The 27,541-nt window shown below is 43.9% G+C and overlaps 1 protein-coding gene across 3 annotated transcripts in view; it reads left to right on the forward strand.

Moving 5' to 3' along the window:
- MID1 (midline 1) overlaps window positions 1-27,541 on the forward strand; it is a 322,962-nt gene that overhangs the window by 39,148 nt on the left and 256,273 nt on the right. Inside the window, exon 1 of one of the 3 annotated variants that reach the window (XM_060183092.1) lies at window positions 17,345-17,585. The exons of the other annotated variants lie outside the window; for them this stretch is intronic. The gene's annotated coding sequence lies outside the window, so the exon portion shown is untranslated. Of the gene's footprint in view, window positions 1-17,344; window positions 17,586-27,541 lie in introns of those variants that run through there. 3 annotated transcript variants of the gene reach the window in all.

Here is a 27,541-nt window from a genome sequence, read left to right on the forward strand (position 1 = left end):
CAGATGGTTTTACAAATGAAATATACAAAACCTTCAAGGAAGAGTTAATACCTCTATTTCAAAAGTCTTCCAGAAGATTGAAGACACAGGAATACTCCCTTCTAGCTTCTATGAAGCCAAGATCACTCTGATACCAAAAGCAGACAGGGACACAACCAAAAAAGAAAACTACAGACCAATATCTCTGATGAACATAGATGCTAAGATATTGAACAAAATTCTAGCCAACCGGATACAGCAGTATATTAAAAAGATTATTCACCATGACCAAGTGGGGTTTATCCCAGGGATGCAAGGTTGGTTTAATATATGTAAATCAATCAACGTGATCCACCACATCAATAAAAGCAAGACCAAAAACTACATGGTCATATCAGTAGATGCAGAAAAAGCCTTTGACAAAGTCCAACATCTCTTTATGATCAAAATGCTACAAAAAAAAATGAGAATAGATGGAAAATTCCTCAAGATAGTGGAGTCTATATATAGCAAACCTACAGCCAGCATTATACTCAGTGGTGAAAAACTAGAAGCATTTCCCCTCAGATCAGGTACTAGACAAGGATGCCCACTATCACCATTACTATTCAACATAGTGTTGGAAGTTCTTGCCATAGCAGTCAGGCAGGAGCAAGGAATTAAAGGGATACAGATTGGAAGAGAAGAAGTCAAACTCTCCCTATTTGCAGATGGCATGATAGTATACATCGAAAAACCAAAGATTCCAGCAAGAAGCTTTTGGAAATCGTCAGGTTGCAAAATTAACATTCAAAAGTCAGTGGCATTCCTCTATGCAAACACTAAGTTAGAAGAAGATGAAACCCAGAAATCAATTCCTTTTACTGTAGCAACAAAAACAATCAAATATCTAGGAATAAACCTAACCAAAGAAGTGAAAGATTTGTATACTGAAAATTATGAATCACTACTCAAGGAAATCGAAAAAGACACAAAGAAGTGGAAAGATATTCCATGCTCATGGGTTGGAAGAATTAACATCATTAAAATGAATATACTACCCAGAGCCATCTACAAATTTAATGCTACCCCCATCAAGATCCCAACCACATGTTTTAGGAGAATAGAACAAGTGCTACAAATATTTATCTGGAACCAGAGAAGACACAGAATTGCCAAAAGACACCTGGTTGAGCATGCATATTGCCATGTGTGAGGAGGACCTGGGTTCAAGTCCCCGTCCCCACCTGCAGGGTGAGGAGGAAGCTTCACAAGTGGTGAAGCACTGTTGCAGGTGTTTGTCTTTCTCCCTCTCTGTCTTCCATTCCCTCTGTCCCATCAAGTAAAGAAGAAATAACTTTTTAAAAAAAAAAAAAAGTATATTCACCAACTACCATTAAAGGGACGCAGGCTCTAGTACAACAATAATAAGTCTCATGAATGTATTCTCCTTGAAAAACTTGCCATGGGCTAAAATCATGCCATTGTTGAATAGTTGTGAAAGTGCTTGTGAATTCCAACTAGCAAAAGTGCATGCGGCAGATTCATGCGACACCGGGCATTGTCTTTCTCAGTCAGGAAGGCACAGTGTGTATGGTGGCGTAGTCGCCGCACCCAGAAGGTGGTGCTCCAGTAGCTGTCTGTGTTGCTGGTGTCCAGCAGGGTTGTCTGTCATCCCAGCACCTCACTTTTAAAAGCTGACTTGTTTGTGTTGCATTTTAGGAAAACAAACCGTTGTGTTAGACTTTAAAAAAAGCATCTATTTCCTTTTGTTTCTCTTTAAATAGAACGGTTTTTATTTTCTTAAAATAGTGCTTACTTTTGGGTATACCAATGGCATGTGGAAACACTCTTCTTAAAAGATTCCAACTAACAAAAGTGCATACAGCAGATTCATGAGAAATCTAGTCCTCATCACCTCTACTACCGCAACGTACTCAAGGCGAAGCTAGTTATAGCAGTTGGATGCTGCTGGCATTTTTCTGTGTCTCTGCAGATATTTATTTTTCACTTCACTAGGCTATACATTTTGTAGCTGTGAATTTTTTCATCCCTCCATATATTTTTAGATGTTTTTGCCATTATGTTCTCAGACATGGTAGAGCTCTAAAATAAGCATGCTGTGTTTTCTTGGCCTATAAGTCCATTCTCCTTCTAAACTGAGTCCCCATGGCAAGTGAGAAGTACTGCCTAGAAAACTGCATCTTTCTAGCCTTCTCACAACAAACTGACTCAGGCAAAACATCACGGACAGCATACGGCAGGGCTCCGAGTTTGTTCATTTGTGTGCCCTTCCGCCACAGCTCAGTCCAACACCCTGAATGAAAACTGTGGAAATGCTGCTCCTCATGGGGGGATTGGCACTGATGCTAGCCGGTGAGCTCTCATAGCGAAAGGTACACAGAAACCTGCCAGTTGTATTTGACACCCCACTTTTCAAATGCGGTACGAAAGCCACAATTGCCCGTTGTTGGAAAGCAACATCAGTTTCCCATATCGTGCTTGTGTGAGGCCTTGAGAAGCATCTGTTCTTTGGAGTGCTGTATTTGTGAGTCAGTGTGGGTATGTAATCCCTAATGAGGGGGGGGTAGGGCAGTAGCGCAGCGGGTTAAGCACACGTGGCACAAAGACCAGCGTAAGGATCCCAGTTCGAGCCCCCGGCTCCCCACCTGCAGGGGAGACGCTTCACAGGCGGTGAAGCAGGTCAGTAGGTGTCTATCTTTCTCTCGCCCTCTCTGTCTTCCCCTCCTCTCTCCATTTCTCTCTGTCCTATCCAACAATGAACAACATCAACAACAACAGTAATAACCACAACAAGGTTACAACAACAAGGGCAACAAAAGGTGAAAAAAGAAAAAAAAAAAAAAAAGGCCTCCAGGAGCAGTGGATTCATGGTGCAGGCACCGAGCCCCAGCAATATCTCTGGAGCCAAAATAAATAAATAAATAAAAAGTCTAATGAGGTTTATTACATTGATGGCAACATCTACTTAATGATTAACCACTTTAATGTTTGGTTTGGTGTGGTTAACTTCATGTATTTTAATTTTACAGCTTTGTAAAGACAAGATCAAATAGAGAGCTCTGAGATAAAGCAGAATGAATTGTATTTTCACCTTTCCTTTTCTATAAAAATGAGCAGTATTTTCTTATTTGTGCTGAAATATCAACCTACTTAGGAATCCAAATTCTTTTATGAAACTGATGGGAAATCTGTCTTTCTACCACCAAGATTTTGTTTCTCTCAATAGGGGTACCATTTTTTTAAAGCTGCAAGTCTGTTTTTAATCTCAAGTTTAGTTAAGAAACAATTCTGATGGAGGTAGAGGTTTGCCAAAGAAAAATGCTTTCCTGCTGCTAAAGAAATGATGAGGCAGGCACTGTGTTTATTTTCGTAACAGTGTATTTTGATCCTGCGACAAATGTTTCACCAGGGCCTTAGCATTCTTCCTATTCTAAACTAAATTGTGTATGTTAACATTTTGATCTGTCTCAACTTCTAAAAACACTAGGATACATTGTTGGTATTGAAGCCTTTCTTTCTGGTTTCATGTAGGTTTAATTCAATTACATGCTTGGGGAATGCCTCCCATTTACAAAGTATGGAGTAGGTGCTATTGTGGGATAAAGGCCGATTGAACCAATGGGGGCTCCCCATCTGGGAGGTAGGGCAGGCCCATTCCCAAGCAACCTGGGTTTGAAGCAGAGAGTATAATAAAGCCTGAAGGGATCGGAAACACTGTAAAAGGGAAACAAGGAAGGAAGTGTATATAAATAAGGAAGATCCTGAAAGTCATCTTGGAAGAAATAGAAGTTCTGAAAGGGGTGAAATTGAGCATAAGCTTGCTGGGGAAAGCAAACATGAGGAGATGGGCTGAAAGCCTTTAAGTCTTGCGCAGCAGTGGCACTGAGACGGAGGCCGTGCCGAGGGGTCCAGTAGAGAGGACTGGCCAATGCACTGTCTACTATCCATTCACTGCTCGCTCTCTCCTTCACCAGGAGCTGTCATCGGTGACTGTAGTTCAGTTCATGATTCAGTCCAAGTACTGAGAGCCACCAGAGGCTACAGAGAGTTGAAGGAGAGGTAGAAAGATTAGCAGTCAGCATATCTTGAATGTTAGCGAGTATGTGGATGGCTTGGGAAAGCCCTGCATTCCTGCTTTTTCTTCTACGGGAGTCGGGCCACAGCGCAGTGGGTTAAGCGCACATGGTACAAAGTGCGAGGACCCTAAAGGATCCCAGTGCGACTCCCCACCTGCAGGGGAGTCACTTCACAAGTGGTGAAGCAGGTCTGCAGGTGTCTCTCTTTCTCTCCCACTTTCTGTCTTCCCCTCCTCTCTCCATTTCTCTCTGTCCTATCCAACAACAACAACAACAATAAAACAAGGACAACAAAGGGGAGTAAATAAATAAATATTTTAAAAGAGTGGTTTACAAAATTGCAAAATAACAAGGGTACAATTCCACAGTGTTCCCACCACCGGAGTCCTGTGTCCCCATTCCTTCCACTGGAAGTTGCAGTAGTTCTCCCAAGTGCATAGATGTGGGCTGACGATTATTTCTAGACCTATCTATTTACATATCTGTATTTTTGCCCATTTTTTTCTATGGCCCTGCCTTCTCTTCCCTTTTAAGTCACACCTACACCTATTGCTCTTTCCAGATGGCTCCTGCTTTTCTTTTCTTTTTTTAAATTTTTATTTATAAAAAGGAAACACTGACAAAAACCATAAGATAAGAGGGATACAACTCCACACAACTCGTACTACCAGAACTCCGTATCCCATTCCCTCCCCTGATGGCTTTCCTATTGTTTATCCCTCTGGGATCATGGACCAAGGGACATTATGGGGTGCAGAAGGTGGAAGGTCTGCCTTCTGTAATTGCTTCCCCGCTGAACATGGGCATTGACAGGTCAATCCATACTCCCAGCCTGTCTCTCTTTCCCTAGTGGGGCAGGGTTCTGGGAAAGTGGGGCTCCAGCACACGTTGTTAGGGTTGTCTGTCCAGGGAAGTCCGGTTGACATCATGTTAGCATCTGGAACCTGGTGGCTGAAAAAAGAATTAACATATAAAGCCAAACAAATTGTTGGCTAATCATGAATCTAAAGGCTGGAATAATTCAGATGAAGAGTTGGGGACAGTCTCCGTTTTGTAGATAGTTAGTAGGCCTGTTTTAATTCTATTCCAAAGGGCCCATGACTATACTAGTTGGATTTTTTGTTTGTTTGTTTGTTTTTCTGAGCCTGACATCTGATATACAGGTGGATCCAAGTTATTGTCTGGGGAGATGATGTCATAGCTGGAAAAAGGACCAGAAAGCTGGATCAGGGAAGAGAGTAGCTCCCAAATATGGGAAAGGGGTATAAATATTGTTGACTATAAACCCCATCGATTTGATGTGATCTGGGGCCCATATTCAGCTTAGGAGCCTATGTAGCCTCTGCATCCCTGTAGGTCTGAGCTCACACTCTGTGGTCATGAGTAGGAATGTCCCAAGCTGCCCCAGTATCAGGACCCGTCTCCCTCAGGTGGTCCCTGCTCTTCTAACAGGCTCCTCAGTGAGTGGGCACTGCCCATCCTGGTACCGCACTCGGGTATAGAATAGTGCTTCCACATGCCCAGTGTTGCTTTTCGTAGTGTTAATTACTTTTTTCTTAACTTACAAGACTGAGAACAACACTTGGGGGTTCAACGTATGTATAATTACATTTCAATAGATGTAGTCAGAACAAAGATGAGACAAAAGAAAAGAATGTCTGGAGCAGTTTTGAAATACCTTCCCCCCTACCCCCCCCCCCCGCAAACTCCACCCAGGGGCTTATGCACCATACTAGCCCTTGAACCTTGGACCGTCCTGTTGTGATTTAAATGCTGACTTGAGACTCCTGTGTGCAATAAAAGTTCCTGTGACTTTTTTTTAAAACTTTCTTGAATGTTTTACATTCAAAGGTAAATACAATAGTTTGTACGTGCTAACATTTCTCAGTTTTCCATATAACAATACAACCCCCCACTAGGTCCTCTGTCTTCCTTCTTGGACCTGTATTCCTCCCCCCACCCCAGTGTCTTTTACTTTGGTGCAATACACCAATTCCAGTTGAGGTACTACTTGTGTTTTCTCTTCTGATCTTGTTTTTCAACTTCTGCCTGAGAGTGAGATCATCCCTCCTGTGATTTTTGAGCAAAGAAATGAAATGATTCAAGTCATAGGATGAGGAAAGTGGTGGCCGTGGAGCATGATCATGGGGGAGAGGGTGCTGTCAAAGCTGGGAACCCCATTCCAAGGCCATGACAAAACCCAGGCAGAAGGCTTTGAGGGTAGCAGACAGGAAGGGTCAGATGCCAGACACGTTGACATCACAGAGTCAGCAGGATTGGGCAGCTAATTGGATGCCGGGTGTGAGGAAGAAGAGAATGGTAATGATGACTTGGACATTTCCATCCTGAACAACTGGAAGGGTGGCCATGGCATTCGCCAAAATAGAAACACAGGAGACGCCTGACTCACCTGCCTGGACGCTCAGGGCCACATCCAAACCCTTCCTGTGAATCCTGAGAGCGGAGTTCAGCTCAGTCAGTGGTGTGGGTTTTCTTTGGGCTCTTAGTGGACTCTTCCTAAGTCTTCCCTACACCTGTCAGAAAAGCGGCCTGTTGGGTGAGTGACTCGTGAGGATTCTCTGCCTGGATATTTTACCGGAAGGCACCGCTAGAGAGTGCCCTAGCAATCTAAAGCATGAAGGACAAGCAGAGCACAGCTCACAGATTAGAAGTGGTCCGGGGTTCTTAAAACACCTTGAGAACTTTGTGGAACAGTTTTATCTGTTGTTATTTAGATTCCAAAAAGTAGTATTGCTTCAGAGATTAAAAAAAAATTACAGGGACTGGGCTGTGGCGCAGCGGGTTAAGCGTGCGTTGTGCAAAGCGCACAGACCAGCATTAAGGATCCTGGTTCGAGCCCCCAGCTCCCCACCTCCAGGGGGGTCGCTTCACAGGTGGTGAAGCAGGTCTGCAGGTGTCTATCTGTCTCTTCCCATCTCTGTCTTCCCCTCCTCTCTTCATTTCTCTCTGTCCTATCCAACAACAACAGCAATAACAACAACAAGGGCAATAAAAAAAAAAACGGGAAAATGGCCTCCAGGAGCAGTGGACTTATAGTGCAGGCACCGAGCCCAGCAATAACCCTGGAGGCAAAAAAAAAAATGCACCTCCGAAACCAACAGCTAATTCTGATCAAATGTAGTGGAATGGATGAATAGGCATGCTCAAGGTCACTGCCATCCATCCAGATGTCCAGGGGTGGGAGTTAGTAGGCGGGGACTGTAGAAGCAAATGGCAGAGTCGCCTCTGAGTTTAACTAGAGCTCAGGAACTTCGGGAACTTCACAACAAGAAGTGACTGATGTTGCTGCCATGCAGAGACTCCAGGAAGGCTCTGAGGGTCACCAGGGAGACCCATCTGTCAGATTGAAACCCACACCCGGCAGTGTGGCATCTTGAGGTGATTGCCACAGGGTGTACACTGTCCTAGATTCAGGCGTAAATTCCTGTAATGCCAGACAAAGAATCATTTGTAGGTGTAACTCATTCCTGACCCTTTTCCAAAAATGGGGGAAAAGATGCATTGTTTCTCTTATCAATGAAAAGCCCTTGCATTCACAAGCTAAAGGAGATGTTTAAAAGGTGCTTTAACTCCTGAAAAAAGCAGGCTTTTTTTTTCTTTTCTCCTGACTTGTCTGGTCCATTTCCATCCATCCTCTAGCCTTACCTTAAACCGTAAATGTTACCCAGGTGTAAAGGAGCTCAGGTATCCATTGTCACTTCCGCCATAGATTCACTGGTCCTCTCCCCAGACTGTATTTAAAAATATGTTCCATGCTGAACTTAGCATACTTAACTCCCCAAACAAATGAAATGATTCTTCTCTCTATTTAGAACCAAGTACATGGGTTAAGAATTTTACTTCTTTTCCAGTGCTCCCTACAACTTACACAGACCCAGTCCCTGTGCTCAACTTCCCATGCCCCCATGCCCCTCCTACCCTTGAGTCCTAGTGATGGCTAGAAGTTAATGAGATAAACTGTGAAAGCCACAGGATTGAGAAGACATCTCATTTTCTCATGTTGTGGACACTTGGGAACTCTCAGCTCAGCTTCTGTGTTCACACCAAACACATGACTAAATGTGTCACTCTGAAAACTGAAGCTGCTGAAGAATTCAGTCTTTACTCATCATTCCCTCTTTCTTAGCCTTTCAGACCTTCAGCACTCTGCCTCCAATATGCTTAGATGACCTTCAGCTTCTGAAATAAGCAAGCAAGTACCCAGTCCACCCAGTTTTCACCCTGGCATTCTCCCAGCTCTCAAAAGACACTGCTGGACTCCACTCCTCCATCTCTCCTTCACTCCAGTGAGCTGGCTTCCATCCCACAACTGGATGGGAGTTATTTTTGCCATCCCACCCAAAGACCCACCGTAGTGCCATGTCCACTGCCCTGTTTTCTGAGCTCTTCCCTCTTGAGTCTAAAGCAGACCTTAACGTGACTCAAAATTTCCTTCCCAGCTCCTTCACCTGGGTTCTTCTAACATAAATTGTCAGGGTACTGTCCAGAATATCAAGCAGGGGAAAAAAGGTCCCCCCCTACATTTATGGCTCCTCCTTGTTTCCTTTGATGACCCCTTTGACTTCATGAAATGCTTGGAGGTGCCTGTTTTCCATGAGGTGGCCCAAGTCGCTTTCTGCTCTCATGCCTAGGGATCACCCTACCACCCCCTTAGCATGGCTGTGACCTCTACCCAGCAGACTCCCCATTCAGCAGGGTTTGCCACCACTCTGACCTGAATTCCAAGTGGTTGCACCAAATTCTGCATGTGTGAGGCCCCATTGACCATTTCCTTCATTCTCTCCTTGTCTGATGCCTACTGGTGCCATAGCAGAGGACCACAAACATAGTGGCTTAGATGGCCACAAACTTAGAGGTCTAGAATTCTTCTTGCAGAAATAGTGAAATGTTTTGTCGGGGCTTTTTAGAGTAGAAACAGTTCTTTGCTTGGCCTTCCCCATCTCCTGGTGCTCACCTTTATTCCTTAGTTTGTAACCTCTTTCTCCACCTTCACATCCAGAAGTAAGGCATTTTCAAATCTCTCTCTGATCTCTGATTCTATCATCACATCTCCTTTCCTGCCTAATGCCCTCTTACTTTTCTCTTAAAAGATCTTTCAGAGCCACATTGGTCTAGCTAGAGAATCCACAAGTCTTGAGATCCTTAGCTTAGCCATATGTGCAGATGCCCTTTGCCATAGTTCCTAGGGACTAGGACTCAGACACTGTTGGGGTGGTCGTTATCTATACCCCAAACCATCCCTCTCCTGGACTCTGCTCCCAGTGAGTACTTTCCTGTCCGTTTAGTCCGTGGAGCTGCAGCTTGCAAGTCCACACCCACCCACTCCTCTGTCTCTTGTCCCTCCCACTGTAAATTCCCCCAGCCCAATGTGTCCTATGTCAGAACCTCTTGTCAAAACCCAATCAGTTGTTTCTCCTTCATCATCTTTGTCCAAGCCCTTGACTTTTCTGCCCTTCACTCAGAAAATGCCATCCAAATGTGCTTTCCTGCCTCCTGCCCTAGCCTGTATGTTTAAGATATACAGACATATGTCACTGTTGTGTGTGCTACCTCACACTTGTCACCAAAAGTCTGGTTTCCCTCCACCTCCGCTCACCCACAGTGAGTCATCATCACCTCACACCCGGAAGAATGTCTGCTACCAGAAGGACATGAAACAAACGGTGCTAACTAGCATACAGAAGAGGGGGAGCCCTCAGGCAGCACTGTCGGTGGGAATGCACACTCGCACAGCACTTGGCAGGGCTCCTCTCCCTCTGAGGCCTCAATACTCATCTCTCTGACCTGACCCCCATCACTTGACATTGGCTGTCGAGTGTGTGTTCACTTCCTCGAGATCCAGCTGTGTGTGTGTCCTCGGCACACGCAGCACAGTGCAGGGCACGCAGGAGCTACTCGGTAGGAGTTGAGGGAGCTTGCTCTCGAAAACAAGCGAGTGAGTCATCTTCCCAACGTAGGCAGAGCCCACTGAGGTGAGCATTGATTTCCCTGTTCTGTTGGCTTCCCAGGTCGGACAGTCTATGTACACAGAAGAACTGTGGCTTACTTCTTGTAGCCTAGTCAGCAAACAGCGTTAGGTGTACTATAGATGCCTCATTACTATGTGGACCTGGATTGGATGGTCTTTGTCCATCACAGCTGCATGAACTTAATTCAAATAAAGTCAAACATAAACTTGGTTTAGGGAAGAAGGCCAAAATTGGCATCCAGGCTGCCGCCAACACTACAAGAGACATCAAGCCTCCCCAGCTCAGTCTGGCTTCTGTGACTGAGTTGTGGGTGGTCTGAGGTTGATTACTTCACCTTTTAGAACTTGTGCATCCTTATTTTTAAAACTTGCCTGTCCCTACCTCGGAATGCTCTCGAGTGGCGGGAGCAAAGTCAGGCCTGCTGCATGGCACGGCCCCAGCAGGCTAGGGCTGACTGCAAAGCAGGAAGTCCTGGACTAAACTGAAGCCATTTGTCCTTACACTGATCATTTAAAGACCTACTGGCTATTGAAAACACACAAATATTACCTGAGGACAATGGCGGAGGCAAGTCAGGCTGTGGGGAACTGTGAGGCTGAGCATGATGTGGACCGCCTGTGAAAAACGGGTGCCTGGAGGTACAGCCACCCCATCAGTCTCCCCGATCCAGGGTCCAGTGGAGGAGGGGGGCTTGGCCTCCAGGATGTTTGTCCCCCTGTCAGTCTCCCTTCCCCACAAGAGCCCCACATTCGCTAACACAATAGTTCACTTCCTTGTTCCCAAACTAGTTGGTCCGCTTACTCTACGGTTACTAGAAGCCCCCTCACCACTTCCCTGTCTCCCATTCCTTTTGACCATACATGGCCCGGTTCCCCCTGCCCATACAAAGACCCTCCCCACCCCATCCCACCCCATGTGCCTGCTGATAATCTCACCTCCTCATTCCCAAACTAGGGCTAGGGCTGACTGCAAAGCGGGGAGTCCTGGACTAAACTGAGGCCATTTCTCCTTACATTGATCATTTAAAGACCTATTGGCTATATCGGAGATGCACAAATATCCCTGGGGACAATAAAAGGAGATGCCTGGGGGAAGTACATTGTGACAACAATTATGCCAGTGAGTGTGACAAGGCTACAGATGGCCTAAGAGCTGAAGCTGCTGTACCCACTGGGAGGCTTTCAGAAAAGGAGCCTTTTTATCACCATTACAGCTTCTCTATTAGCTAGACTCGGACCAAAAACCAGATCTATGTGACTTGTAGCATGAGTGACAGACTGTGCTTCCATTGAAATATATAAAGAGGCCCTATTGCTGACCCTCACCCACAGACACCCTGCTTCCACTTACAGGCATTTGTGATGAGTATTATTAGTTTGTGTAGTTAAATAGCTGATGTTAGGATATATGGGGAGAAGTTAGCAAACTTTCATTAGCTAAAAGTTAGTGAACTTTAATATTATACAAAGGTTAACCAGAAGAGAGCCCCCCTAGTGTGTGCTTACCTTACAGCAGAAGATTTCTTTAGGTGGACAGCCTACTATGGTCTAGTCAGACCCATCCAAGAATGGGTTAAGAAGGAAAACTATTAGATTTCGCTCCAGAGAAAAACATTTATTCAGACAGAAGGTCAGAAGAGGGAGATGGTCAAAACACAGATGGTCATTTCAAGGGAACTTTCAAGGGAAAATCTAGACTTCTCCTGACCAAGGAAACTTTCAAGGGTAGATTTAGACTACCCCAGACCCAGGAAACTTTCAAGGGGAGATCAGGATGCCCCAGACCTAGGGAACTTTCTAAGGGAAACATACCTATAATAATAATGTTGTTTAAGGTTATTCTTGATGTTAATGAAAACAATTATACATGATGTCATCTGTATCCTTGATGTTAATGAAAATAATCTTACATAATGTCAACTATATCCGGGCAAAAAGTGTTTAAATAATAAACCTCTGCAGACAGAGAGAGAGAGAGAAAGAGAGAGAGAGAGAGAGAGACACCTCTCTCCTGCACCTGATGTGTCTCACTTCATTCATCTCGCCAACTCCCCCTTTCCTTCAGGGACTCTTAATTACTTTCGGCTCCTGGCACTTGAGATCAGACAGTAGAGTAGAAAAGCATCTTGGGAAAAGGTACCAGCTGCCACATGAGTGAGCTATCTGGTGATTCTGCTTTGGAAAATAAGGCAAACATTTTGCTTGGGGTTGTGGGCTACTAAGGCTTTTAGAAGCCCTTTTTTATGCCAGTGGAGACAGTGTAGAAGGCAGCCATTAGTGCTCTCTTCAGTATAACATGGACACTTATTATAGGAATTGGATCTCTTCTTCCCATCTGGCTCTTCAACTTGTGGCTAAGTATTCAAAAGAGAACAGACTTGCTGTGTTAACCTACCTGTCAGGAACTGTTTGTGTAGAAGCCTGAAGTTTAAGGACCTTGGAAGCCATTACTGGCTAACTTAACAGAAATCCCTTTCTTCCTCAGGGTCACCCAGTCTTAAATAAAGCTACAGCCTTGGATCACTCTATCATTCTTGGGTCCTGCTCCCCACAGCAGGGAATTCAGGGCATGATTATTCTTCAAGGACACCAAGGCTAGCTATCCCCCAAGATAAAATCCTTTTACGGGCAGAAAGGAATTCAAGGTGGGCCAGGCAGAGGCGTGCAAGAACCCATGCAAGGATCCGGGTTCTAGTCCCTGATCCGGTTCCCCACCTGCGGGGGGGGGGCACTTCACAAGTGGCAAAACAGGTCTGCAGGTCTCTATCTTCCCCATCTCTCTCAATTTTCCTCTGTCCTATCCAATAAAAAATGGCTGCCAGGAGCAGTGTATTCATAATGCCAGCACTGAGCCCCAGTGATAACCCTGGAAGAAAAAAAAAATTCGGAGGCTGGGCGGTACTGCACCAGGTTAAGCACACATAGTACAAAGTTCCAGGATCCCAGTCTGAGCCTCTGGCTCCCCACCTGCAGAGGAGTCACTTCACAAGTGGTAGCAGGTGTGCAGGTGTCTGTCTTTCTCTCCCCCTCTCTGTCTTCCCCTCCTCTCTCTATTTCTCTCAGTCTTATATAACAACAACAAAAATGGGGGGAAATGGCCTCCAGGAGGAGTGGATTCATAGTGCAGGCACCAAGTCCCAGCGATAACCTTAGAAGCAAAAAAAAGAAAAAAAGAAAAAGAAATTCACAGTGACTTTGTCTAACATGGGGCATTCTGTCACAGCTGTGTTACTGTTTTAGAATATGTGAGCTTTTGTCATTGTCACATGATTCTGTTTTAGAATACATAAGCTTCCGTTGTGAGGCTTCTCAGTGTGATCTCTCCAAAGAGATCACTCAGTCCTGACTGTGTGAATGAACCTAGAGCTTGAGCCACACATAAAAATGTGCAGACTCTGCCCCCAGCCCTCTCCCATGCCAGGGAGCAGCTGAAGCACTTAGACTCGTACGGCCTTCCGTGTCCACTGTTGAGAAATGTCAGTTGTGAAGTTTCTTGACCCAAATTCTCCCTCTTCTCCACTTGTTTCTAATCTGTCTACCCAACCAGCTCTTCTTGCAACTGTGTTAATTATAGACAACCTTTTCTTATATGCATGCTCTGTAACCCCCACTCCCATCCTTCCTTCCTCTCAACTTCAGCCTAGTGGCCTTGATCAAAATTCCATTGTTCTCATATTCTCTCTCTCTCTCTGTCCCCTTTTCTCTCTCTCTTCTCTTTCTCTTCTCTCTCTGTCTCCTCTCTCTCTCTTCTTCCCATCTCCAGCCCCTGCCACACAGTCCTATAATACCATTCCAAACCTCCAAAAGTACTACTGTAATTTACTACTTGCAGAACAAGAAGGAGAAGAAGAAGAAGAAGAAGAAGAAGAAGAAGAAGAAGAAGAAGAAGAAGAAGAAGAAGAAGAAGGGCAAAAGAAAGCATTCTAGAATCCAGTGACAGTTTCAAGACTATCCAGCCAACCAGAAAAGGCATTCTAATGATGCCACTTTAGCAAAGAAAATAAATGGTGTTGAGATTTGAAGTGGACTTAGATGTGATAAAGAGCCCAAGATGCCAATCTCTAAGCACTTGAAAGTACTTAGAAACTCTCTTCAGAATTCTATGACAAACTTTATTCTTTTCTATTCAAGGATGCCTTTCCTGGAGCACCATTGAGGGATTATTTTCTCACAGTAAATCTCTAAGGCTGAGGCTTTGTTAAGGTTTTGCAAAAGAGCTCTGGAGGAACTTTTGAAAGAATAATGCTGAAATTCTTTTTTAAAAAAGATTTTATTTGTTTATACATGAAGAATGTTTGTCAGAGAGAGAGAAAGAACCAGCCATCACTCTGGTGCATGTGCTGCCGGGGACTGAACTCCGGACCTCACACTTGAGAGTCCAACGCTTTATCCACTGTGCCACCTCCCAGACCACCTGAAATTCCTTTCAAATAATTTTTTTTATGATAGAGAGAGAGCAAAAAAAGAGAAACAGAGAGGGGAGAGAAGAAGTGGGGAGCATATTCTGGCATATTCAGTGCTGGAGATTGAACTCACGACCTCATGCTTGTAAGTCCAGTGTTTTACCCATTGTGCCAGCCCCCTGGAAATAATGGCTGAAATTTTTTAGCAAGTCTAGCTTTGTTGTTATTTATATGTTAGTACCCAAGATAGCTATCCTCTTAAGACAAGGCACGTCTCTTTTCCTTTTTTATCTCTAGTTATTTATTTATTGGATAGAGAAAGAAATCAAGAGGAATGGGGATATAGAGGAGAGAGACAGAAACCTGCAGCCCTGCGTCACCACTCGCAAAGCTTTCCCCTTGCAGCTGGGGACTGGGAGCTCGAACCTGGGTCCTTGTGCACTGTAATGTGTGTGCTCAACCAGGTGTGCCACCACCCAGCCCCAACCATGTTTCAATATAGAGATCCCAGCAGTTGTGCTCATAACCACTCATGGGACATACTAGTTGTGTGTCGTAGAATGTGGTCCTCTTGCTTGTGTCCTGTATCAATTCTAGACTCTTCTTTCCAAGTGTTATCTTTACTTCTGTTCCTTCATGGTCTCTGTGATCCCAAGTGAGGCATTTGAAATCAGATGTACCGTTATCAGAAGTAGAGCAGATGTGCAGAAGATGAGAAGGAATAAGCACTAGCGTGTCTTCATGACATTGGTATTGGAACTTACTTGCTTTACACCTTGGGTCATTTTACTTAGCTTCCTTCTTCCTCAGTTTTTTTACACATAAATAATAACCTCCTCCCTTCCTCCTTTCTCTTTCATAACTGGGGCTTCACCACTCCAGGTTGACTTTTCCTTTCATATAGAAAAAGAGAGAAAAAGAAGCTTCCTTCAGTGTGGTGGAAGTCGGGCTCCAACCTGGGTCACATGCATGACAAAGGCAGGCATGCAATCCAAGCCGGCTACCTTGCTGGCTCAACTCATAGCTTTATCTCAACCTTTTAAATCTTTGGTTTTAAAAAGCATTTCTTAGAAATCACTAGTAGAAATGACTCAACCATCAAAACTTGCCAGTTAAATGTGCATTACCCCACCACCACCACCACCTCTGGCATGAGTAGGGAACCACCCTCTCTAGCTATGCTACAGTGGGGCTTTCTAAATGGAAATGAGTGCAAAGGAAAGGAAATTAACAATGGTGTCCTGCCGTCACAGCAGTCCCGTGTCACGTGTCACGTGCCCGGTAGCCACATGTGCCGGTGGCTACTCCCTGGGACAGCACAGCTGGAGAACATTCCGTCAGCACAGGGGGCTAGGCTGTTGGCTGTGAGTGTGAGAGGGACACTGTTTCTGTTCTCAGTGATTCATGTAAGGAAGTGTCCATACTCATTTTGTTACCAAACATCCTTTCTCTTGAAACGCTCCTCTGATTTTTCTCCTTAAGAGCATAGAGTGCTGTGTGAGTGGGTTTCCAATCATGGAGCCACCTAGTCTATTTATTATTTCTGAAAGAAATTAGCTTCAACTGGGGAGATCTTTTTATTTCAAACATTTTATTAGATTCTATTTACAACCTTAACATGTCATTTTTAAGTTTACAATGGCCACTGGCCACTGAAAGTTTTTCTTAAGTGTATCAAATTTTAGAACCCAGGCTGTAATTATCTTCAAGAGTGATTTTCTGACATGGGGAAACAGCTACTCAAGAGACTTCACAAGAAATCCACCACTCAATTCAGAATTTCTTGGTGTCCTTTAGAATTCTGCCGCTTGGGTGCAGAGGTTACTTAAAACTTTAGATTCTTTCTTGTATTTAAAAGCTGAATAAACAGTTTTCTCCTCTTCAGGGGTTTCAAAGTTTGAAGTTTTCTCTTTATCCTTTGATTTATTATTATTATTCTCTTAGAATTATGGCACTTCTCAGAATGCTGGGTATACACACCATTAAATCTAGGTTTCTGTTATTTTAGTTAACTATCAAACGTGGAGAGTTGATTATGTAAATTATCACTATAACTAAGATGTGTGACATTCATGTAAATGAAGATATGCTTTATATTTTAATTAGGCACTTTCAAGATTAATGATCTTATCAGATTGTTTTCATCTTAACTTTTAATTAATTTGGCAGGATTTGTTCATTAGTTTTTACTTGAATGCCACTTGCAAGTGTAATGTTCTTACATTTCAATAATTTGACTGCAAATTCATGTGGACAGGAGAGATGGAAACATTAATTTTAAAATATTGGCTAAATGGAATCTTGGAAGGTATTGGAGGCACTTTCTCTGGGGACAGGACAAGTATGTTCAGCAAGTATATATCACTCCTCAGGGAGGGATTTGTTACATAGCCTACCTTGTGCCAAAAATGGAGCAAAGGACTATGGGGGAGGTAAAAGCCACATCCTGGATTTGACAAGAGGTTTCCAACAAAACTGAACAGACTTAACTACAAACAAAGCAACATAGTGTATAAATCCAGATAAAATGTAACCAGGAAAAAAAAATCTAGTACTTAAGTTCAAAAGAGGTCACATACACAATAGCAGAATCAGAGAGACTTGAATTAACACCAGTTCTAAGTGAAAAATACTTGGCAGTATCATTTGACTAAAAGCTCTAATAGGAGGCCAGTGTGAACATAGGGACCAAATAATGTACTTTGAGGCTACTTTAATAGAATCATAGCAACTAAAATGGAAAAATCATTAGGGCTGCTGTTCTCTGCATTGGTGAGAGTACAATGAGTAAGGGAGGGAAGTGGGAAATGGCCAGGCTGAAAGTGCGCGCACCCCCGCACACGCACAATCCTGATTTCCATGATAAAGCTGAACAGCTTTAACAGAAATAACCTCCTTTACTCCCTGACAGTAAAGTACTCACACATTTTCTCTACAAGTAATCATTAATAAGGCATGTGAAGTATATTCAGAAATACGTTGTTTCTTTACCAACTATCAAAATACCTCAAGTGATTACTTCTCAGTTTCAACTAAAGCCTTTTTAATGCACTTGGTTTTGCAGTCATCTTTCACCAACAGCTTTGTCGACTGGTTTCTGTAATCCTTTGTGTTCAACCACAGGTTTCAGTACAGGTATTTATTTATTTATTTTAAAATTTTCTTTTTACAGACATTTATTGTTTATTAGATAGAGACAGAGAAATCAAGAGGGGAGAGCCATCTCCTAGCCCAATATAACATGGCTATCATGATGAAATCACTTTGGCAACTTGTGACGTTTTGTTTCTAAATTTAACTTCTTCATGTGAATTAAAGTTTAGCCTAATTTGAAACATGGTTTATCTAATCTACTTTTTAAATTTGTATCTAAATCTCCCCTTGTACATATTTAATTAAAGTTCAAGTTTCATTTTAATTCCAGTTCCAATTTTATTTAAATTTTAATTTATTGAACTTCCAGATACAGTAGGAAAAGAGTATTAGTCATTAAAAATTGATAAATGGATTCAACAACATCAGACTGAAATCAGAAGTAGCTGAAACGATCCTGTGGCCTGTGGGGGGGGGGGGGCTGGGTGGTGGTGCACTGGCTGAGTGCACGTATTGCAATCCTGTTACATATGAAGTGCCGACTTTAATTAAAAATAGCTTTCAGATGGAAAGTTTACATTCCTTCTCTTTTGTTAGACTTTTAGCATTGTTGGATTCTTCTTCCACCCTTTATTCACTTCATATTCAGAGCTACCGGTCATTAAAATACCATATTCCACTTCAAACTACTAATGTGATTTAAACTACAATATAAAATTTTGGTACGATTGCCCTCTTGGAAAAATTAACTGTGGGTGAATTCACCTCCTTGTAGAAAAGCTTGGTAGGGATCCCAGTGTGAGCTTATTATGTACAAGAAGACTCTCAAGACAGTTCTGAGCTGTTTTCTACAGTGTTAGGGACAGAGGAAAAGAAATGGTTAAGTATGATAATATGAAGGATCACTCGGCTGTGTAGATGGATCTTCTCTCCTAAGGAGCGTGAGTATTCAGCACATAACTGATGCAAAGAGACGCTTCTCCTGAGTTCTAAGCTGAACTGACCGCCTACATAAACACCAGCCTTGGAACACTTTAATCAGAAACGCATCCCAATTTTTCAACAAGTGATCCTTTTGTGTATTTTCTCCTGATGGTGAGACAACCCCCTCCCCCAGTTGTATACACTCAGCACACCTTCTGCATGACGTCACCTGAGATTGGCCCAGTCTAGAGTCCACAGTGGAGAAGACCACTGTCATCTTCCAGAACAAAGGGCTCGGAAACACTGGGTCCCCTTGAAAGTAGGGTGTGTCGGTCTGCCAAGAGAGAATCTACTCTGCCCGGCAGGTCCGCAGAGGCTAATTAAATGAGAGAAGGGCCTGTGAAATAGCTCGCTTGGACAGCGTGCTGCTTTGCCATGCATGCAACCCAGGTTCAAGCTCCAGCCCCCGCTGCATTGAAGGAAGCTTTGGTGCTATAGTCTCTTTCACTCTTTCTGCCTCTCTGCTTCTATCTAAAGTGACAATAATAATAGGAAGAAAAGGACTCAAACTAGGAGAAAGTGTTCGATGAGTTGGATCGATTCTTCAGGTCTTTCTTCCTTGCCTCAGATGCTTTAGTGTGCTGGTGATGTTAATTCATTCACAAAGGCAGTGTGCAGAATTTCCAGTGGGAGGGACAGTCAAGGGTGGACCCTGGCTGCCTGGTTGCCATAGTGATGACATTTGAGCTTGGTTGAAGTGGTGAATCTGATTAGTGGGTTCCACGTCCCCCCCTCCTTCCCCCCTCATTTCACCCAGTCACACAGGAAAAGAAACTCCCAAGAAGATTGTTCCATTTATATCTGATGAAAATACAAATATGTTTCCCGCCAACTCATCTTAGAGAAATGGCAGGAGAGTAGAGAAAATAGGAATGATTTCTCTTCTTCGCAGAAGCTTAGTCATCTTTGTGCGCCAGGACCCCCGAGGGCCCAGAGGAAGGAGCGGGCTGCCCGGGAGGGACTTCTCTCTTTTCTGCCCTCAATTACCTTTGTTCGGATTAGGTAACTGATTAGCAACCGCCAGTAGATGGCGCTGTGTAGTTTAGTGCTAAATTGAAAGGCTCCCGCTTGGTTCCGGGTTTGGTCGGTCAGGAAGTCAAGAAAAGAGAGCTTCCTTTCTGATTTCCTGCCACCGAGGCAGCCATTGGATCTGCCTGAATACCAGTTCTATCTGTTCTAACGTGTCGCCACAGGTCATTTGGACACATTTTCTAAATTCAGAGCAGGGAAGAAAGAAAAGGAAAAAAACATGCCACTTCTAAGAGGCAACTTGTCACAATGTCGCTATTACTTTCACCTTCTGGAAGATGAAGGGAAGCATCTTGTGTGCCCTCAGAAGTGTACAGTCTCTCAGCCGTTCGTCTGGGGCTCTCCCCGTCATCCACTAGCTCACTCAGAAGAGGGGTTCATTGAGGTTCGTCGACTTGGCTGTGGAGAAACCAGTAAATATTGGAGAATGAGCTCTGACAAATTAATGGAGAGGGAAGAATATGTGAGAAAAGTATGCCCAGGTTGGGGAGTTGACCCTTCTCCGGGGACCTTTCCTGGCAGCTTCACACACACTCCCCCCACCTCCACCCCCACCCCCAGGAGATAGGAACTAATGGGGGAGGGGGCGCTTGCAGGACACTCAGTTACTCTAGTTAATGATCATTGAGCTCCCAGAAGGGTTCCTGTGACCCTGCCCCCCAGGGTCACAAAGTCCTTTGTGGTTTCCCAGAGCTAAATGGGACATATCAATGTTGACTCCAGAAATCAGAAATGCCTGAGTTTCGGATCCTGGATAAGGAGACCCTTCTGACTGTCCTCTATAGGGATATGATTTCTTGACTGTTAAAAGATAACTTCAGCTGTTGTTAATGATTTTCTAAACCTCTGGCTGGCTTTTCTTGCTTCTTTCTTTTGGTGCAGAAAAGGCTAATTATAGTTATGTAGATTTTAAATTGATATTAACTTACAGGAGGTACCGAAGTCAAAATTTTCCTCAGGATTTTAAGTTCAAATTACAAATCTTATTTTTCTGCTTATAATTCTGGTGACTTTTGTATATAATAAGAACAAATAGTTTCACAGAAGGTTTTGATTAGTGTTGAGTCAATTAAGTTGGACAATCTAAGCTCAAACAATTGCTCTCATTTCTAAACTTAATTAACTAAAATTCCTTATACATTTTGATCTGCATTTATAAAGCTAATATATCCCTTTTTTTTAACCGTTCAAGTATCTAACTGGGCAAACGTACAAACCTAACAGGCGAAATCATTTTTTAAAACTTTCATAAATCTAATATGCATGCATTTACTCAACAAATGTACATATTTAAGTTCATTACCATTTAAGCTTTAAATATCTCAACTTATTCCACTAAAACTTTCAAATGTTTAGGTTTTTTTTTTCCATTTAACCTTTTCAGCATTTTAAGTTTACTAAATATTTACAGTAACCATACTTATTTAATTTAGAGTGTTGAACATTTACCTGAAGAGTTCAATATTATTTTCCAAACAGTAAAATTCTATTATGCTTTTAAAGTTATAATTACAAATCTAAAGTCAGTCTAACATTTAAAACTGGAATCAAAAGACTGATACATTTAATCGCTTGGCAAATATTTACTGACCAAGGGAATATGTCCAGTTTCTAATAAGCCCACGAACAGACTCTCATGCCTGAGGCTCCAAGGTCCCAGGTTCAATCCCCCACACCACTATAAGCCAGAGCTAAATAGTGCTCTGGTAAAAAAAAAAAAAAAAAAAAAAAGAAGAAGAAGAAGAAGAAGAAGAAAAAAAAAAAAACTGGGTGTGGAGATGGGGTGGAGGTGGGGGAGACAGCATAGTGATTGCACTAATATAGCAAAATCTCTTAAACTTTAAAAACATTTTTAATCACATGCCTCAATTGTCACCGTAATTGCTAACTCTGTTCCTAAACTTAAAATAAAGGAATCATGCTTCCACCATGAGCTGTGTGTGGTGTTGGTATGGCAGCTTCTGGAGTAAAGAGCTGACCCAAGGTTGGGTGGGGCATGGCCTCCACTGTGTGCCCTCTTAAGACATAGCTTTATTCCAGAACCGCCAGATCTGTATCTCACTTGACTTGAAAGAAGTTGGTTTTCTTTGTATTGTCTTTCTGGCAAAACCTCTGGAGATGTTTTCATTCTTCTCATCTGACTCTAAAGGCAATTCCAAGTTGTCCCATCGTATTCTGAATAAGTTCTCATCCTTTGTTTGGTTGTAGCTCTGCACTGAAAGTTCCCACATGTGCCCATCAACTGGAACCTCAGAGCTGTTGCCTCTACCAAGAGGTCGGTGCCCCCAGGCTGAGGTGCTGCCTAGAGAGAAGCCAGTGATCTACAATTCCCTGCATGCCCCACCGCCCTCCCTCCCTCCCTCCTTCCTTCCCTCCCTCCTGAGCCAGGCAGCCTCTCTCAGCCTAGGCACTCTATTCTCAGCTCCATCATTCTTCATTGTGGGGACTGCTCTGCATTGTGGGAAATGGCTTAGCTTTCTCCCCAGCCTCCATCTCCAGAAGCCAGTCGTTCCCCTCCAACTGTAACAGCCAAAGATGTTTCCAGACATTATCAGGAGACATTAAGTGCCTTAAGTGCATACTGAGAACCACTAACATGGGGTGACCAGTCGTGGACCTAACATAGCCGGCGACAGGATGTGGCATTCTAGCCTTCAGTCCCAGCCGCACCTGGTTTGCTCCCTGCCCTGGAGGTGTTTGGTGTGTGCCCCTGGTTCAGCCTCTCAGGCTGAACCCTGAGATTCTAGGAAAAGAGTCCCTGTCTTGCGCTAGCCCCCTCCCGTCAGCTTCCACAGCACTAGACAGTGTGTTTCCTGGACAAAAGGGCCTGTCAGCTCTTGGCTTTGTCTTAACAATTGCTACACAGATTCAGCTGTTGAAAACCTCTGCTGATTTTCACAAGGCATCATAAAGGAAGCATTTCGAAGTCATGATGTGCTGACATATGCTCATTGTCCATACCAGGACCCAAGCCTTACATCCACTTCCCAACTTTCCTTCTGTGCATAAATGGGGTTGAGTGGGGTGCGTCTTCAGTCCACACTGATGACGTTTTTAGTTATGGTAGTTTTAACAAAAAGAAAAAAAACTGATTGAAACCTAGGCAGGAAGTGAAAAGATGGAGGTTTAACCCTCAAACTGCTGATGGGCTGGAGACGAAAGGGGACCCCAGGCTTGCTCTCTCACATACTCCACAATCAATCAAAGGGACCTGCATCTTGCCTCCCATGAGGAACTGCCTGCTCAGTCCAGCTTTATCTCCGAACACTACCCTTGGAGATGAAGGACAGATGGCTCAAGTTACCTGATAAAAAAGGTTACACTGGGCGATTGCTGGAACCCATTTTGGGAAATAGGACCTTTGAAACCATGGCATCCTTGGGAAAGGCGCCTTTTGCGCTGCTTCCCTCTGCAGCTGGCTTGATGTTCAAGCCAGCACGGCTTGCATGCGCCCCTGCCTGGGCCCACCATTCCCAAGCAGACCACTTAGCCCGTCTTGCTCCACAAGGAGCCACCATGATTATTGGGGTTTTGCAAGAGCCTGTTAAGATGGTGGACTGAGAAGGGGCCAAATGAAAAACAGTGTCAGGGTACACCTTGCAGAGCAACTTTCTGATACCAAGGAGAGACTCCGCATGCAAGTCCATGGACAAAATATAAAATATAAAATGCCACTGAGATCCTTGTTTTGACTCCTGTTTGGAAAACAAAAAGTGCATTGTCCAGTGTAGTCAGCATCAAAACAGGATCAAGTGACATGCAAATGGGTGGAAATTCTGTTCCATCGGGGCTTCATAGAGCTGATGTTGACATAGGTGGAAATTACAGGATGAATGTCCTAAATAGAATAATTGAGTAGAAATTGAATTAAATCAGCCTGCCGGCAGAATTTATGCTAAAAAAAGTTGTCCTGCAATGTTGGAAAACTTTGAGCACATGAGGCTAGGTCCAATGAATAAAAGGCCACCCTTATGATTACCCTAGCCAGAACTTTAAAAAATAGTCTAATATTTTAAAGCAAGCACCGAAGATATTTGCATATCATATGGCTATTCCATTAAATAGCATATTGGAACTTTAGTATGACTAATTTTTGCATTACTGTCATCACGACATTCACATTATAGTTCACTCATTGTAGTAGCTATCTGCGGACTGTGGTCCACCTGTTTTATATAAAACATTTTATTAGCACACAGCCATACCTGTTTGTTTACATAGCATCTGTGGTTACTTTTGAGCTGTTACTGCAGAGTTGAATAGTTGCAACTTCTGTCTCTCATAGAGTGGAAAACACATACTATCTGGCCCTTTTGGGAAAAAGAAAAAAAAAAACTTGCTCATTCTGGCAAAATCATTTTACAACAGGTAGGAAGGCAGGGTTTTGTTGTTGGGCCATACTTAACTAGCAAGCATCTCACTTGAATCCACTACAGTGTTAGAAGGGGCTTGTGGAAGGGCGTGCAGAGAGAAAAGAACACTCACTGTTTAAGGAAGACACCTAATGGTCTGCTTGACTTTCTTTCCAAAGAGCTTTGTGTCTGAAGATTTGTCTATAGCGTCAAACTTGTGTCCAGAGCAACACAAATAACTCAGTGAGATTTACCACTTTTGGTAAATCATCCCTTTTGGGCACTGGGCAAAAAAGAATGGCAGACTTCATACTTGAATTTTTTTGATGACCTAAGGCAAGGAAAAGAGAGAAGTTATGTAAATGAAACCAGAAGAAAATGAGCAAAAAATTAAAAGAAGGGAAAAAAATCATGAAGCACAAATAATGACTCGAGTATAAATAGACTGTGTCTTGCACATTGCACTGAATCAAAATAATAGCTACCTTCATTGTTCTGCCATGTGTTGGGTCAATTACATGCTTTACCCATTAATGTCTGCTCCTTGGTGGTTCTTGCTTTATAGATGTACACACTGGGCTTGCGAAGCGTGAGGGCACTTTCCCTCTGAAGGAACTTAGAACTGTCTGCTGTGAAAATGGATCTCCTTCAATTAGGGTTTTCTTATGATTATGTTGAGTGACATATTGTATCACATTTTTTAAATGAAGCTATTCAGATGAGCAGCTAGCTAGTAACTGCTACTCTAGACCACACCTGCCTGGCAGGTGGTTTATTGGCATATCAGTTAGTTAAGGCCATGTAACAAACCGCCACCAAAACATAGTTGCTGAGAACAGCTACCTCAGAGTCTGCCATCCTCTACTTGAGGCCCAGTGTGCCCAGGTGCACTGCAAAGGGCTCTCCTTTTCCAGAGACCAGCAGGCAAACTGAGGCATATTGTTCTCACTGCAATAGCAGAGTTGCACAAGGGCAAGTGGAAACACCCCAGGCCTCCTGAATCCTGAGTTTTGGAGTAACACGATGACACTTCTGCTTAATTCTGTATTCTAAGCTTGGATTATCTGAAAATCAGGCCCAGAATGTTGCTTGTTTTCCACAGTAATTTCCTGCAGTCAAGAAGGCGGCCAACTGTTGTTCTCCACCCAGCCCTCACGAGAACAGCATCTGAGGTCCACATGGAGAGCTGGCCACACAGCCGCACAGAGTTCCTTGGACCCTTTTCAACCACCCGAGTCCTGCTCTATGCCAGAATCTAGCCCCCACCCCCCCAAGTAGTGCACTTGGCTAGAGAATGAGACTCCATTGTGTCTGGTGGAGTCCACTATCACTGATAGTCTTCGCCCACTAATGAAGGTGGCATCGTCCACGCTGATTGAAGATTTTTTTATTTTTATTTCTAAAAATGGAAATATCGACAAGACCATAGGATAAGAGGGGTACAGCTCCACACAGTTCCCACCACCAGATCTCCATATCCCATCCCCTCCCCTGATAGCTTTCCTATTCTTTATCCCTCTGGGAGCATGGACCCAGGGTCATTGTGGGTTGCAGAAGGTGGAAGGTCTGGCTTCTGTAATTGCTTCCCCGCTGAACATGGGCATTGGCAGGTCGATCCATACTCCCTGGCAGGGAGATACCATGATCACAATCGAAGAGTCTGAGGTGCACCGCAGGGGGAGAAGGGTATTTGTGTGTGCATGTGCTTGTGAAATGAAGGGACTGAATGCAGGCTTCACGTAATTAGATTCCTGCAACTCTGTGCTTGACAGCCAGAGCCTGCATTTTGGAATCCTTTCCTTGCTGTGGGTGGTTCTGAACAAGAGATGTTGGCTGACCCCAACTGTGTGATTAGATAGCTGCCTGCCATGCTCAGGCATTTATACAGCCATTACTAGCAAATCACAGTCCAAGTGAGGCTCAGCCAATTGATTTCCAGGCAGGAGGGATTGATCGCAGTGGATGTTCTATAGTTTCTTCTCATGACAGAGAGCAGGGCAGACGCTGGGCACACTTTCCCTAGCAGTTCACAGATCAGCTTTCTTCCTGCTGACCCCGCCACCACCATGAATGCAGCTTTCTTTGTTTCTGTTACTGTTTTGACAAGACAAAGAACTTCTGTTAGCCTCCCCTACCCCCAATAGCACAGCCGCAAAAACATATTTCATTTATGAGATGTCTGTGGGACTAGTCTCAGAAGGGAAGGGAAATTTTCTCCATTTCTCTGCTATCTGAAGCATAGCCAAGAAAATTGAGGGCACTTGACAGTTTGGGCAGGAGGGTGTCAGCATCTGTAGGGAGAGGGAACTCCACAGCAGCAGGAGGAGAGAAGGGGCATGTTTCCATCCTAGATTCCAAAGAGACAGTAGGTGCTTTCCTTCCTCCTAAAGGAAAACCTTTTCCTGCTCTGGTCCATCCTGGACTCACATCACTGTCATGAAGCAAACACTGACCTGCCAGAGGTGTGGCTGGGGCCGGACGTGACGTCAGGGACCAGTTTCTGCAGACAGGTTGGAGAGGGCTTGGAGACTGGGCACACAGGATGAACTGACAGCAAGGCAGCAGAGCCTGTGGAGGGCACTGGTGTCCTCAGAGCCATCTGACAATGCCAACCCTCATTCCTGCTGGACCTCCACTTGCTCACTTGACCTGGTACCTGCATTCAGTACCTTGGAGGACCCTGTGTGTCTACCTTCATTCAGACATTTTTTTCACTTTTAAAAATTATTTTAATAATTATTGACGAGACCATAGGATAAGAGGGATACAAGTCCACACAGTTCTCACCACCAGAGTTCTGCATCCCATCCCCTCCATTGTGAATTTTTCTATTCTTTATCCCTCTGGGAGCATGGACCCAGGGTCATCATGCGGTGCAGAAGGTAGAAGGTCTGGCTTCTATAATTGCTTCTCCGCAGGACGTGGGCGTTGGCAGGTTGATCCGTACTCCCAGCTTGTTTCTGTCTTTCCCTAGTGGGCAGAGCTCTGGAGAGGTGGGGTTCCAGGACACAGTGGTGAGGTTGTCTGTTCAGGGAAGTCAGGTTGGTGTCATAGTAGCATCTGCAACTTGGTGGCTGAAAAATATTAAGAAACAAAGCAGAACAAATTGTTTAATAATCAGGAACCTATAATGGTAAGAATAAACCAGATGAGATTTGGGGTCTCAATTTTGGAAAAAGCTAGTAGGTCTACTTTAGGTATATTCCAAGGAGCCCATGACTTTAATTTTTTTTGCCTGAGCCCAACAGCTAACATGCAGGTGGGCTAAAACTGTTGTCTGGGAAGATGATGTCAGAGTTGGAAATAGGACTAGAAAGCTGGATCAGGCAAGAGAGTAGCTCCCAAATATGGGAAAGTATATAAATATTGTTAACTCTAAACCCCATCAATTTGATCTGGGGCCCATATTCAGCACAGGAACCTGTGGAGCCTGTGGAACCTCTGCATCCCTGTAGGACTGAGCTCGCATTCTGTGGTCATAGCCAGGGACATTCTAGGCTGCACTCATTGCAGGACCCATCTTCCTCGAGTGGCAGAGTATGTTGCCTCAACTTCCCTTCGGAGAATAGGGCAGTCCCTACCAATGTTGACCCACATTGAAGGCAAGGTCCTATAGAGGCCCACAAGAGTGTT

This window comes from Erinaceus europaeus, chromosome X (genome assembly GCF_950295315.1).
Source record: "Erinaceus europaeus chromosome X, mEriEur2.1, whole genome shotgun sequence".
Lineage (NCBI taxonomy): Eukaryota > Metazoa > Chordata > Mammalia > Eulipotyphla > Erinaceidae > Erinaceus > Erinaceus europaeus.